This window comes from Sinohyriopsis cumingii, chromosome 15 (assembly GCF_028554795.1).
Source record: "Sinohyriopsis cumingii isolate HCF-2022 chromosome 15, ASM2855479v2, whole genome shotgun sequence".
Taxonomy (NCBI): Eukaryota; Metazoa; Mollusca; class Bivalvia; order Unionida; family Unionidae; genus Sinohyriopsis; species Sinohyriopsis cumingii.
The window spans coordinates 111256118-111272765 of NC_142975.1; the positions used below are offsets into that span (position 1 = coordinate 111256118).

General features: G+C 33.0%; 1 long non-coding RNA gene across 1 annotated transcript; it reads left to right on the top strand.

The window, feature by feature from the left end:
- The first annotated feature begins 5113 nt into the window (after nucleotides 1-5113).
- Nucleotides 5114-15484, top strand: LOC149782485 (uncharacterized). The gene is made up of 5 exons (XR_016414602.1): nucleotides 5114-5204; nucleotides 9107-9217; nucleotides 9534-9666; nucleotides 9940-10025; nucleotides 15396-15484. It is a non-coding gene; the product is annotated as an uncharacterized LOC149782485 (long non-coding RNA).
- Nucleotides 15485-16648: the final 1164 nt, after the last annotated feature.

Genomic DNA, 16648 nt, shown 5'->3' on the forward strand with positions numbered 1-16648 from the left:
ATGGCCATTATTAATAAAACATTTTAAAAATTCGCTAGTCTCAGTCTTTTTAAATTTTGTTTAATAACACAGGAACTGGCTGCCAACTTTGTCAACATGTGTACAATATAAATAATGACAAAAGTGTACATGAATAACTGAAGGGAGCAAAATAAATGCTATTTTGAAAACTTGAGGGAAGAACGAAGAACCTGCAAATGTATGCATTAAACCTAAAATATCAGAATTGTGAACATTTCTGGATATCTTCTTTAGAAAAACTTTGAATTTCACAGACAAGAAATCAAAAGATCGAAACGAATATTATGTTGAAAATGCCTTGTCCTCCAACAATTGACTTTATTTGATGTTGATTTAACGATGACAGAAAGAAATCAATATAGAGGTATTATTCCGTCTGCTTCTTTTTGATTTTTGCAACCCAGAATAACGTAGAAACAAAAATACTTTGAATGACTAAAATCTACTAACATGTCTGAAAAGGACAAAATCTCATTGAAACAGGGCCTTTAAATAGTTATTGCTTCTTTTGTGTTTTGCTTCATTTTTGGGATTACTTTCAGAACCATTTATGGAGGAAGTAAATTATGACTTTAATTCATGAACATTTAAAGAATTTTCTCTACTATTTTTAACCTCGCAAGAACAAGACTATCATAGTAGAGTGCTCAGTTGAGCTCAGTAGCAAAAGGAAACAACATTGTGTACCTCCATTATTTTCTGTAAAACTTTCCACAGGTGAATATATTAGTTAAAATTTTTTTTGATCAGACGAAATTACACGTATCAGTTCATACATACTGTTTGATTCTTATCATAAGCTGGGTGGGGGGATTTGTCAGTGTCATATACAGTTTGAATGATGTTATAGTTTGGCTAATATATATACTTTATTGACGCTTCGTTCGTTAACCATTCCACCCAAAGCCACTAATCTTTTTCTGTCGCACACTAATTTTTCTGTCATCACCGCTGTTTTACAATTTCAAAATGAATTCTTCATCAGTCAAAATAAGAAATCAATCGGTATTGGCAGGAGTATTCACCATCTGTAAAAGAACCCACTGGTGTGATTGATATCCATGTCTCGTACACAAAGATTTAAGGTCCCAGATGTTTTGGTCGGACACAAAATACATATCTTTCTTATAATCTCCTATGTTTGTTCCACATACCTTTTGTTTAATTTTGTTTCACACCATTTGTTACGTGACATTTAATCGTCCAAGTACATCTGTATTTAAACCTTTTTTCAGCAGTGACTTCCGATATGTAATAATAAGCCATCAAGAATCCACAACCACTTTTTATGTTTTAGTAAATGTGCACCGTTTACATATGCGATAAGCGCCGTCACGCCTTTACAACTCTTATATGATTTCCCTATTATACATTTTGCAGTTTTCATTTGTCAGCATGATTGTATTTCCAACTCCGGTTCCCCAAACTAGGCGGTAATGAAATCTGCATCACAAAATAATCCAAGCTGACTGTTGTGTGTTTATGTGTGGAGGTTTCATATTAAGTCTTTCAAAGGCACAAGATCTACTGCTGCATTATGGGTCACCAGGAAAGAGAGGCGGAGTCAAGCAGACTACGAAGTCTTCTTGAACAATTTGGGACTGTATATGCATGATCTTTTTCTGGGGAAACGTGAACTTCCTTTGAATATCAAAGAAATTCATTCCCATCTAAACAAACATTTGACTTGTTATATCTGACTTCATCTTAATTGGAGATTAACTCCAGACAAGTCAGTGTCTTTCATTAGAGTGACAAAATCATTTTTTTAAACTCTGGACCTTTGAAAGTATGACTAAATTTGTGAGAATCCTGGTGACCAAAGACCTGGAAAATTATGGAGACAAATGTTCGAGAGGAATGTTGTCATGTGTTGCCATATGTCCATGTGTTTCATATTCCATTGCTTGACCAGTATGGTACAACGGAGACAGAAGCACTAGAGGAGTATGAAGCAATGCAATTGGATGCAACTTGATTTCATATGTGACCACTAGGCTAGAGTTAATTATCGTCTCTTTACTGACGAATAAATCAGTACTGCCAATTTCTCTCTCTCTCTCTCTCTCTCTCTCTCTCTCTCTCTCTCTCTAAAGAAGGGTATTGATGATACCCTCTGAATGCTGGATAAATGAAGTCTTGGTCCCTATTTGTTTCATTTGATAATGACGCCAGAGAAAAGGACAGAGAGGGAGTGACCTGTCTGGTTAGTAGAAAAGAGAACAGAACCTCATTCTCTATTCCATTGGATGGTAAGGAGATATTCCAGGTTCACCACTAGTTGCTGGTATCCGCCAAGCCATATGTAGAGACTTAACAGGACATTGAGAATGTGTGTGTGTGTGTGTGTGTGTGTGTGTGTGTGTGTGTGTGGGTGTGTTCTGTTACCCCAAACAATGGCAAAATCTGGCTGGACAAAGTCTGAAGTATGGTGCCTGATCAGATTGTCAATCGATGCCTTAATCTGGTGACGTATTTTTTTTCTCTTCAAGATCCATCAGGAGACAGATTTTGTCTCAATAATTAGTCGGTACTTATGACGTTTCTTGAATAATTCTGTAACTTCCCATTGGTTTGGCTAGTTCACGTAAATAGGCCAATTCGAAGCAAAATGAGTAGTTATTCTGTCACGTGGGTCTATTGCGAAATACGATCACACTTGACAGTGTATATAAAGAGAGAACTGAGCAATCAGTTTCATTCCGATTTTGCAATCATTCACATTCTGGACAACGCCATCTTGACAACGTCACGGTTCTTGGAGGACCAGTAAATAGGTTTTGAAACTTATAAGGAACTTTTAATTCATTTAGGATTTTCGTAGACCTTTATAAGGATTAGTTTGGATTCACTTGATAATACTCCAAGTCTCTCGCTCATTTTCATTTACAAATTTGATAAGAATAATTTTTTTTTAAATTTTACAAAACTTATTGATTTTAATTTTTTTCTCTCTGTTACTTGTTTGTGAATATAGATGCGTAACAATATATCAATTTTATCTCATCAAAAGTGGATGAAGAATTATATATAGGGTATGTACGCTGTATCAAAGATATACCACGAGATGCATACACTTTTTGTTCAAGGGAAACGAGGCTTGCCGAGTTTCTTTTTAATGAAGATTTATGCAACGAGTGGTATATCATTGATACAGCGTACATACTATACATATATTTTAGTGCCACATCTCCCAGGCGTGTATGTGCACAAGGAGCACTGCTAATTTAGCCGTCATGTCGTAGGATTATACGACCTTTTAAGATGGGATTTCATGAGTGGGAATGAGCCCAACACACACTCATGTTAACAAAGAGTTGGTTTCAGTCCGTTATTGACTGTACTAGGTGTCGACCCAAGCAGTATCTAACACCCGTTCCGATTGGTCGCAACGATGACGTAATTTCGTGACACCTAGCTTTAGGCGGGTGGAAATTGTTCCACATCTCCGCCGTTATACGATGTCCGAGAGAGGCAAGAGGGCAAGGAACTCGGCAAGCCAGCCATGGATGTCGTGCACTCCCAAGAACGCCAGCCCGTACTTAGTCAGATTTAGTCTAGTTGTACTAATGGACAATAAAAAATGAAAATAATATTTTAACTACCTGTGCGATTGGGTCAAAACAAAACAAGTTGTAAAATTTTCCTACGTCCTAACAATCGTAAAAATTATAGTACATAGTTTACGTTGTAAATGCCCTACACATTTGTAATAACTAATATGTCTGAGCGACATGTAACAAGTTTGGTCACTGTTAGGTCATAAAAGGTTTGAAATTTGAAGCGGTGGATTGAAGGATCAAGTTAGTGTAGATACTAGTTTTATCGAAACGGGATACCAAGCCAAAATGGTTCTTTGGATAACAGGCAATATTGGTCGCCCTTTATAATGGCCCACTTTTCATAATGGGTGCGAGGGTGTGTGGGATTTGCTTCTTATGAATACTGTTGTATGGGGACACAAAACGTGAGAGTTTATTCAAAAAGACTGATTTGGTGTTTTAGTCTTAAATGTATGCAACCAATAGTGAAGCATATAATAATGAAGGTAATTTATGCCACTAGTGAAAAACCAACCCAGTGGGACATTTGATCAGTTCTGCTATGGAGAAAGAAAGGATGTTTAGGCATGCTGTTATTAGATATTTTGTTGCATTTGTTTCAATGGCCATTTTAATATGGAATTGGTACTGAAAACATAATACACTTCACTCCTGTTTTCTGAGACTTCTAACTTTTAATTCCCCATGTGGGTTTGGGTGAGAACATAATACATGATCATAAGAAAATGAGGAAAAGGTGTGCCAATTCTTATATACGTGTTAAGGTGGTGCTCTGCAGTTTCGAGTTTTGCATAGCGTTGGATTATTCAAGAAAAAGAATTTCCAAGGTTTTATTCCTATTTAAAAATGTACATGGTATTTTTAAATAGCTAGGAGAAATAATGACATTTCTTATAGCTATTTAAAAATACCATGTACATTTTGGGTATTGTTGAAAAGGAAACTTTTAATTCCCTTTTCTTTGGTGTATGGTTGAGGGTTGTAATTTGGTTTATACTGTATATTACTTGGCTTTACTTCAGTTGCGCACCAGTTAAAAAAAATATTAAAAAAACTCTCAGAACTATGGAGAGAGAGAGAGAGAAAGAGAATGTACGCTGTATTAATTATATAAAACAAGATGTATAAAGTTTTCATTAAAAGAAAACTAGGATTGCTGAGTTTCCTTTTAAATAAAAATGTATACAACGAGTGGTATATCACTGATAAAGCGTGCATACTATGCATATATTTTATTTATATCACATACAAATACATAGATTTGCCATTGGAACGGAGTTTTACGAAAGGCAACTGCGTATTGACTGGGTGAATGAACTCACCTCCCTGCAGAGTGTGTCCGCTACAAAACGTAGTTCTGTGTTTTTGTGCCTATTCACGGTCACCTTTTCATGTTGATAAGTTGATTGTTACCATTTTTGAGTTTCTATTTTTATACACATTGATTAAATCAATATAAGTTACACTTATGACTTGTATATGAAAGATAGTTTTAATGACGAAAGTAGGTCTACAGACACACTGGTTCTTGAATACTGAACGCTCATCAATGCATTGACGTACCGGCGCAAGGAAATTAGTGTGGAATGGATTCTAAGCGAAACGACGAACCAACAAGAGGTAATTAAAATATTTGAATATATTTAAAGTTGATCTAAGTCATTGTTTTGCTTTAATTAACATTACTACCGACATAAATTTGTTCTCTCTCTCTCTCTCTTCCTTTGGTCGGCTTGACTTAACATTTACCATCATTCTTGATAGGACCAGAGACGTTGTGGTATTACATAAGCGAAAATCCTCTATTCTTGTCTTTTCATGGATTTTCGCAATTATCTTGTTATGATGGTCAACAGAGAGATACACAAAAGGGGGGGGGGAGCGGCCTTTGAATATATTCATATTTAAAAATACAGTAATCAATTTTTAGAACCTTATAATAGATTTAGGAAACTACAACATCAACAAAGCCTTAAATACATTGTATATGTGTGCCCCGTAACCAAGACATTTACCTTACAGTGTCGACCAGAAATTGCAACTTTGTATCATTGATTTTATATACATTTTAGATAGGTCCCAAGGGAAGTATAAACATGTCGTTATAAAGAACGATATTGTAGGTTACTTGGTGCAATTTCAGTTTCAAGTTTTTTTTTTTATTCAGCCCGACTTATTTGCCTCTGTCAATCCAGATTTCTGCATATTTTGTCCCTTGTGCATGAGAGGGGAGGTAAAAACGGAAAAAGAAGTGATTGAGACTAAATTGTGTGCCATGTAAATTAATTTAGAAAACGGGGATTATTAATACTTTTTATCGTTATTTTCATACCTCATTTATGAGTGGAAATTCATTATGAATCTATAGCATAGAAATATAACTAAGAGCACACAGTTCCAAGAATGCTTATGTATGGGTATTATTGCCCCATAGATGGATGGATGGATGGATGGATGGTAATTTATTCATTGCATTTACATCAGTTTCTTTTGTCTAGTCTGAGAAAATTATTTCGCCCTTATTTTAATAAATTATAAAGATAGTATAGTTTAGAATAATTCAGGCTGGGGAATCTATTGGAGAAGCCATTTTGGTTAGCAGTATGCTTAGATTATGTACAGTTTCCACAAGTACAATATCCAAAGAAATATCAGCCACATAACATAAAAGTAGCATAGATGTATGGCAACATTCTCGCCATTGTGCATGTTCCAAATGGAAACAACTTAACGTTACACCTCTCACTCTCAGACGTACATATGTAGGACGCCCCTAAACGTTGCCCGTATATATCTGGTATGACAGAAGTTCCATGTGACGAATCAAATTGTTGTTCAATGGTAACGCACAGAGCGAAATCGCGTTCCCATAATTCATTCCTTCGGTACAATCACGTTTGTTGCATAGGAACGGTAGATACCTCATACAGCCAAAATTGGGTTGAAAATTTGCTGCTTTGGAGGTTGCTTTTGGGGATTTCGAAAATCGGTAGGAATACAAATGTTTTAAACATAATTGTTTGTATAACTATTGCATTTCATTGGATAGACGCAATATATGTTGTAATTTATTCGCAAAAGTTCACACGATACAAAGTAACTTGACAAGATTATCCTTGGCTGATTATGTAACTACCGTTAGAGTTGTAAAAAATAACATTCTTGTGGTTGCATTATCTTAAAAGTCATTTCATAAAAAATGACAAATAGCATGATCATTTACAAGAAACCAAATAAAGTGAATCCGAACCAATGAAAGGCCCGAAGGCAAAGTAGACTCGTTCTTAAAATGGGTCTGGGAAGGAGTGGGGGTGGTTGGGGCAGGATTGGATGGCAAGAGTGTCGTATATTGCAGTATGTATTGGTTAGATGAGGCAAAAGAAAATTATTTTGAAATTTTAGACCTATGTTCTAAACGAAATAGCTTGCAATATAAATTTTGTACGCAACCACATAAACAAAGACAAGTCTTACAATTATAAAATAATATATTAGCTATATTTCGACAGTAACTTCTAAAGATATTTTACTAAGAAAGGTACGATAGATGAAACAGTTTATAGCTATACTGTATAGTAGAGTACAAAATAATTCTAAGATATTAGGAGAGAGCCTAGAATTAAGTTTCATAAGGGGTGTGTGTATAATGTCTTGCTAGGACACACACACACACACACACACACACACGCACACACACACTTTACTCTAATTTTAAGCATATATTCTTAACTTTATCACTTGAGCTATCTAGGCATACACTACAAAATATTTTCAATATTCTTCCGGGTTTCTTTTCGATTTATTAAGATTTCTTTAACAGTCGAAATGATATATTTTTTTGTAAAACACCACGTGTGGCTTACCTGCTTTCTTTCATTTCACAACTTACGAATCAAATAAGATTTTTATTGAAGGTCCGAAAGTTTTGATATATCTGTAAATATCATAATGAAATACTGAAAGTTATCACTGGGAGATAAATAAAATTGTCGGTGGCGATATCACTTTTAACGCTATAGTGGCAATACATTCTTTATCTAGTTCAGAAGTATATCAGCCATTATGTATGCTCTTTAGACCGGTATTTCCATATTAATGCCCATTTAATTCTTCTTCCTCTTGCTCCCAAAAAAGTACATTTTAAATGTTAAATTTTATCGTTAGGTTTCCACCTGAATAGGACTGCTCCGGTGGCTGAGTGATTATAGCGTCCGCCTCGAATGCGTAGAGTTCGTGGGTTCGATCCCCGACCGAGTCATACCAAAGACTTACAAACATGGCACTAACAGCTGCCTCGTTGGGCGTTCAGCATTAAGAGGTTAGTGTTAGGACTGGTCGGCCTGGTGGCAGGATATTGTGACTGGGTCGGACATCATTCTACATGTCTGTCGCATGATGTCGCATGATGCCCCAGTGCGAGACATCACTATAAAATGCCACATTGCAGACATCGTAGCGATATGACTGAAAAGTTGTTAAAGCTACGTTAAACATCCAAATCACATCACATCACAGCACAACCTGAGAAAACGTCTTGTCTGAATCAGATAGCAAATGAAAATCACTGCTTTCATGTACTTAGGAAACATCCTGGCAACAGCATCAAGCACACCAAGTGTGTGTGTGTTTGTGTGTGTGTGTGTGTTTCCTTGCGCGATCACAGTTTTTAGCATGTTTTAATGCAATTTTCCTTTAATATTTAGACATGACCAAACTGATCAAGCGATCTTCTTTGCACTTCCTTAACAATACTTAGAAGTGCATTTTCTCAAACCCTATCAATCGTCTTCATTAACATTAAAAAAATCAAAATGATGTTATAAAAGCCACCTAGTTCACATGCACATTTCTTTTTTCATAACAGGTATTCTCAGTAAAGATAATCGGGACAATATCAAAATGCCTTCAACCTTCAAACCGTGTGCAACAATTGGAAAAATCAAACCTGAATCTGAAAACAAATTTAAACATTCACACATTTCAGTAGTTCAAAAACATATTTATGCTATTTATAAAAATAAGTAATACATATTTTGCATTTGTGGATACTACACTCCTTGAGGCAGTAAGGTAAAATGTTGATTTCCCTGATCCATTGGGATGCATAGATTTTGTCTGAATCGTTGGATAGTAAAGGTAACGTGGGATATGACAGTAATCCATGGAATCAAATCCTAGTAATACGGATAATCTGTGTCCAAATAATAGTAACTAAAGTTTAATATGTAATCGAAGTTCTGCTTCTGACCCAATTCCTTAGCTCCCTATTCTCCTGCTGCCTAAAGACATCCTATCTCTATCTGAATTTGCGTCTTAATTTTGTGCTCTTTTGAATAGCGTTTTCAGGTGTAGAAAATGCTTTAAACCGGGACTTAATTATTCTTTGATTGGTGCTTGAAGTATCAAATTTGTACTGAATGTGGATTGAAACATATAATTTCAGGTAGACTAACATTTATTTTAAGTTGGTCTGGGCATAACGCAGGGTCACAAAATTTAAATAATATGTTTATTCTTAACAGCTGCGTCTGAGAAAGCAGATGCAACGTTTCTTTAACAAACAGTGACTTCATCCACTTCAGTAGCTCCCGAGGACGCAGACAGGGAGAGTAGGACACCAGAGGCCCTCAATCGTGAGTAGTTACATGGTTCATATGTTCAGCAGCCACTAAGCTAAAACAGAAAATGAGGAGAAATGGGAGCGAGGCTCCAAAGACTGATGACTGCTTAATACATATTTATTTAACACTTGGTTTTTGTAATCCTAATACGTAGGTTTATGATAGAGAAAGGTTTTAATATAATTTACCTACTTACTACTCTTAAAGTTGAATTTTGTAAACAAGCATTAATAATACAATTTCGTATTGTATCAAATTTCATATGCTCTACAATGTTAAAGTGATGAAACAATTTTCAAAATTTTCAAGTATCAACATTATTTAATAGGAAAACATTTTGGCACCAGTAGTTGAAGAGTTTGTGGAATATGAAATCAAGAAAATAAAGCCACTGGGACAAATTGAAAGTGACGGAATCGCAGAAGAGTTGATGGCTCGATGAGCTGCCTTTGATGACATTAGTAAGTAGAACATGTCTTGATATAAATTCAAATTGTTTTGTTACAGGTTTAATTGAGTCTATTTAAGATCGTTTTCTGAGCTAGAACTCCCATACAACTTTTTTTTTATAAGTGATATATATATTTTGTTCTAACATGACAAACTGGAACCGGATTCACGAGAGCATCGTTATGAAAACATTCCTCAGGAATTATCTATGAAAGTATCCATGAATTATTAGATTGCAGCACGATCAAGCTTAATAGATTATAATGAGTTTCTTATATTTGTAGATGAGGCAGCTCTCAGTGAGAGGAATGATGGAATAGCCACATTGGAAATTTAAGCATATCTTGCCCCTCCCTCCAAAACTTACAAGGTTAGTGAATGAATCTTATATTTAATTGACTACTTTGAATTTAGTTTTAAAGTTTTTTCATTAGCAGCCAATGAAACATATGTATTGATGTAGCAATGATGGAAGTATTTAAACAGGCAGAAAATCAAATATTGATATTATTGTATGATAGAGGGCAGCGATAGTTTTAAATGTTGAGTTGTTTTGTGTTTTCTAAAAGTCAAATGCTGTAATACTCAATATAATCCAGCTCTTTCAAAGGGTCTAATACTGTAATACTCATTATAGTCCAGCTCCTTCTAAAAATCTAAATATGTAATACTCATTATAGTCCAGCTCCTTCTAAAAATCTAAATATGTAATACACATTATACTCCAGCTAAAAGTCTAATAATGTAATACTCATTATAGTCCAGCTCTTTCTAAAAGTCTAATAATGTAATACTCATTATAGTCCAGCTCTTTCTAAAAGTCTAATACTGTAATACTAATTATAGTCCAGCTCTTTCTGAGAGTCTAATACTGTAATACTCAATATAGTCTGGCTCTTTCTAAAAATCTGATACTGTAATACTTTATATAGTCCAGCTCTTTCTAAAATTCTAAAACTATAATACTCATCATAGTCCAGCTCTTTCTAAGAGTCTAATACTGTAATACTCATTATAGCCCACTCTTTCTAAAAGTCAAAAACTGTAATACACATTATATTCCAGCTCGGACGAAAAGTCTAAAACTAAAATACACATAATAGTCCAGCTCTTTCTAAAAGTCTAAAACTGTAATACACATTTTAGTCCAGCTCTTTTAATGTATAATACTGTAATACTGATTATAGTCCAGCTTCTCTTGAAAGTCTAAAACTGTAAGACTCATTATAGTCCAGGTCTTTCTGAAAGTATAATACTGTAATACTCATTATAGTCCAGCTCTTTCTAAGAGTCTAATACTGTAATACTCATTATAGTTCAGCTCTTTCTAAAGTCTAATATTGTAATAATAAGTATAGTCATGCTCTTTCTAAACGTTTAATACTGTAATACTCATTACAGTCCAGCTCATACTAAGAGTCTAATACTGTAAATCTCATTATAGTTCAGCTCTTTCTAAAAGTCTAAAACTGTAATACACATTATATTCCAGCTCTTACTAAAAGTCTAAAACTGTAATACACATTATAGTACTGCTCTTTCTAAAAGTCTAATACTGTAATACTCATTATAGTCCAGTTCTTTCTTAAAATCTAAAATTGTAATACACATTTTAGCCCAACTCTTTCTTAAAGTATAAAACTGTAATACTCATTATAGTCCAGCTCTTTCTAAAAGTCTCAAACTGTAAGACTCATTATAGTCCAGCTCTTTCTAAAAGTATAATACTATAATACTCATTATAGTTTTGCTCTTTCTAAAAGTTTAAAACTTTAATACACATTATAGTCCAGCTCTTTCTGAAAGTCTAATACTGTAATATTCATTATAGTCCAGCTCTTTCTAAGTCTAATATTGTAATACTCATTATAGTCCAGCTCTTTCTAAAAGTCTAATACTGTAATACTCATTATAGTCTAGCTCTTTCTAAAAGTCTAAAACTGTAATACACGTTAGAGTCCAGCTCTTACTAAAAGTCTAATACTGTAATACATATTATATTTCTACTGTAATGAAAAATCTACAACTGTAATACACATTATAGTCCATCTCTTTCTAAAAGAATAATACTATAATACTCATTACAGTCCAGCTCTTTCTAAAAGTCTAAAATTGCAATACACGTTATAGTCCAGCTTTTTCTAAAAGTCAAATACTGTAATACACATTATAGTACAGCTCTTTCTATAAGTCAAATACTGTAATACACATTACAGTCCAGTTCTTTCTAAAATTCTAAAACTGTAATACACATTCTTGTAGTGCTCTTTCTTAAAGTATAATACTGTAATACTCATTATAATCCAGCTCTTTCTAAAAGTCTAATACTGTAATAATCATAATAGTCCAGCTCTTTCTAAGTGTCTAATACTGTAATACTTGTTCTAGTCGAGCTCTTTGTTAATACTTTTATACTCCTTATAGTCCAGCTCTTTTTAGAAGTCTAAAACTGTAATACACATAATAGTCCAGCTCTTACTAAAAGTCTAATTCTGTAATACTCAATATACTATAATACACATTATACTCCAGCTCTGACTATAATTATAATATTGGCATACTCGTTATAGTCCAGCTCTTTCTAAGAATATCATACTGTAATACTCATTATAGTCCAGCTCTTTCTAAAAGTGTAATACTGTAATACACATTATAGTCCAGCTCTTTTTCAAAGTCTAATACTGTTTTACTCGTTATTGTCCAGCTCTTTCTTAATGTCTAAAACTGTAAAAACATTATAGTCCAACTCTTTCTAAAAGTCTAAAACTGCAATACACATTATAGTCCAGCTTTTCTAATTGTCTAATACTGTAATACACTGTATAGTCCAGCTCTTTCTTAAAGTATAATACTGTAATACTCATTATAGTCCAGCTCTTTCTTAAAGTCTCAAATTATAAGACTCATTATAGTATAGCTCTTTCTAAAAATATAATACTGTAATACTCATTATAGTCCAGCTCTTTCTAAAAATATAAAACTGTAATACACATTATAGTCCAGCTCTTTCTTAAAGTCTAATACTGTAATACTCATTATATTCCAGCTCTTTCTAAAAGTCTAATACTGTAATAATCATTATAGTCCAGCTCTTTCTAAGAGTCTAATACTGTAATACTTGTTATAGTCGAGCTCGTTGTGAAAGTCTAATACTGGAATACTCATAATAGTCCAGCTCTTTCTGAGAGTCTAAAACTGTAATACACATCATAGTCCAGCTCTTACTAAAAGTCTAATACTGTAATACTCATTATAGTCCATCTCTTTTTAAAAGTCTAAAACTGTAATACACATTAGAGTCCAGCTCATTCTAAAAGTATAATACTGTGATACACATTATAGTCCAGCTCTGACTAAAATTATAATATTGGTATGCTCGTTATAGTACAGCTCTTTCTTAAAGTCTAATACTGTACTACTCATTATAGTCCAGCTCTTTCTAAAAGTCTGAAACTGTAATTCACATTATGTTCCAGCTTTTTCTAAAAGTCTAATACTGTAATACTCATTATAGTTATGCTCTTTCTAAAAGTCTAAAACTGTAATACACATTATATTCAAGCTCTTACTAAAAGTCTAAAACTGTAATGCACATTATAGTCCAGCTCTTTCTTAAAGTATAATACTGTAATACTCATTATATTCCAGCTCTTTCTGAAAGTCCAATACTGTAATACTCATTATAGTCCAGCTCTTTCTAAAAGTCTAAAACTGTAATACACAATATAGTCCATGTCTTGCAAAAATTATAATATTGTTATACTCGTTATAGTCCAGGTCTTTCTAAGAGTCTAATACTGTAATACTCATTATAGTCCATCTCTTTCTAAAAGTATAATGCTGTAATACATATTATAGTCCAGCTCTTTTTCAAAGTCTAACACTGTAATGCTCGTTATAGTCCAGCTTTTTCTTAGAGTCTAATACTGTAATACTCATGATAGTCCAGCTCTTTCTAAAAGTATAATACTGTAATACTCGTTATAGTCCAGCTCTTACGAAAAGTCTAATACTGTAATACTCATTATTAAATTATTTGCATTTACTATGGTGATGTTTGATGGAACGCGAACCTACCTTTGAACAAATCATTTATGGCTGGTTGTCTGGCGTTAATTTTCCTGCATCAAGGGTTTGAAAAATGGTTATCCTGAAACATTACAATTCCTTATTTTAGTTTGAGATAAGAGAATTCTTTGATTTCTAATTCAGAACTGTGCCTGTTTTAAGTTTTCAAAGAATACGATAGTACTGTTTCATCTCTGGAAAGGTTACTTGACGACTACTTTTATATTATTAAAACATATATGCAATCACTGGAGACAAAATTTGTGCCCAAAATCCAAAACTTGATGAACATTCTATAATGGTATGATAATGCACTCAGGTCATCTAAACGTGTTTACAAACATGCGTACCATATAATACCATATTTCATTTGTTTAAAGTCGAATAAATGTATACAAAAAATATAAAACTGTATATAATGGCATGAAAATCTTTTGGGTTTTTCTAGACGTGAATAAAAAGAATGTTATTAAATTTGATTTTTTTGCTTCAAGCAGTGTGAACTATTCATGCTAACAATAGAGTTTGTCACAAAGTTTGAAAAATATGTTTATAAAATATACAATTGCTGTAATCATGCTAACAATAAAGTTTGTCACAAAGTTTGAAAAATATGTTTATAAAATATACAATTGCTGTCATAGCATGATCTGTAATCAAGTCAAGTATATGGAAATACAAGAAAAAATCAAATTTCGTCTGTCTGCCTTATATGACTTTTGCAAAATCGTGTCAAAAGATTAAAGTTCAACCAGTTTGGATTCATTGCGGTGTGTCCTTGGACAAGAATCAGTTTGAATTGCCTCAGCACTATACGTGTTCCCTGAAATACCGTATTAAACTAAATCAAAATCAGAACTTTAAAAACTTAAATTGAGATGTCTTTCCCTCAAAATCTAATCACGTCATCAACATAAAAACACAAAAAGCCCCATCTAAGTTTCATTTATCTCTGTCGAAGATTTTTGTGCAATCTTACTCAAACGCTTCATGGGATTTCAATAACAGATGCCATTATTTTTACAATACCAAGCACAAACGAATGGTATACAAGTACATATTTAAAGTTATGCGAGAATTCATTTATCTTATTATTTGTTTATTTTAATTCGCTTCTAGGATTATGTGGTAAATGCAATACTTTGGACCATTTATGTTTTGCAAAACTTTTGTTCTGACAAACCTGTTTTTTCCCCCCAACTTTGCAAGATATTCCATATATTTGACTACCACACGGGAAACAAAACAAAGAAATTAAAGAAGCACAATGTCAAATGATAAATAAGCCTTTTCAGGTTGTATGATCATCATAATGCGTTTGTCATCTTTTAGAATTAAACAAATAGTATGGTCTTAATTTCAAAGACAAATCTAAACCTTGCTTACTGGTAAAAGAATTTCAACAAGTGGGAATTTTTTTCTTCAAACAATGACATTTCATTGAAGCAATTTTAGTGCTAAGAAACGTAAAGTCTCTATCATGTTAAAGCAAAATGTGTTAGTAACCTTTGACATTTATTCCAAATGTTGCATACATTTTATCATCTTCTAAATTGTAATATTCTTTTTTGATATCGCTGAATATTGTCTTTGTCTTTATAATTAGGTATTTCTCATTTTGCATGCTATTGAATGAAAATTATTTCGTAATGGTATTCTCTTTCTTTTTCAGATTTTCGTTCATCTGAGAAAACGACGCTAAAAACGAGGAATAAAATATATACAAGATTTTGTAATGCTTTAAAAAAAATTAATGTTTTCCTGTGCAAATAATTTGTAAATTTAACTTACATATCTTGGTTATTATTTTCCTTTGCAAGACTGTTTTAGTTTTTGTTTTGAAATCTCTTTAAGTAATCTGAGAATTAAGAAGAAAAATAAAATTAGTTTTTAAACCCACCTGAAAGTCCACAGTTATGAAATATAAATTTTAGTTTATGGAGGTTAAAGTTTAGATTTTGTTCTTTAAAAAAATGTAAATGCTAATTATGGTTGTAGCCAGCAGTTCATGAGGGATGTTGTTTGTTTTTGTTCAGGTCAGTGGACTTCATGAGAGCAAGTTTTTATCCAAAACTGGTGACCCCTCATGCAACATGTTGACATTCTTTCTTGTATGACTTAACTTCTTTCCATCTCCATATTTGATTTAATAATTATCGCAAATAACAGTCATGCAAAGAGAATATGATTAAGAACGTCATCATTCAGCAAAGAAATTATAAAGTTATATATACAGTTTAAGCTCCGATTGATCCCATATATTTTACAAAATTTATATTTTATTGAATTTATCTATTTCTTTAAAACGTTTAATAGACTCTTTTCCTCCTATCTATATTTATGGTTTAAGCTTTTATTTGTCCCGTCTATTTTATTAATTTTATATATTCAGTGCTATTGAGCAGATTTATAATTTTTAAAAGACACTAGAATTCTAACATTGTAGATTTTTAAATTGTTCACTTGGCACCATGACAATTATTAATAAAACATTTTAAAAATTCACTAGTCTCAGCCTTTTTAAATTTTGTTTAACAACACAGGTACTGGCTGTCAACTTTGTCAAAATGTGTACAATATAAATAATAACTAAAGTGTACATGAATAACTGAAGGGAGCAAAATAAATGCTATTTTGAAAACTAGAAGGAAGAACGAAGAACCTGCAAATGTATGCAATAAACCTAAAATATCAGAATTGTGAACATTTCTGGATATCTTCTTTAGAAAAAGTTTGAATTTCACAGACAAGAAATCAAAAGATCGAAACGAATATTATGTTGAAAATGCCTGGTCCTCCAATAACTGCCTTTCTCTGATAAATGGGTCGATTTAACGAAGACTGGAAGAAATCAACATAGAGGTATTATTCCTGTACTTCTTTTTGATTTTTGCAACCCAGAATAATGTAGAAACAAAATTACTT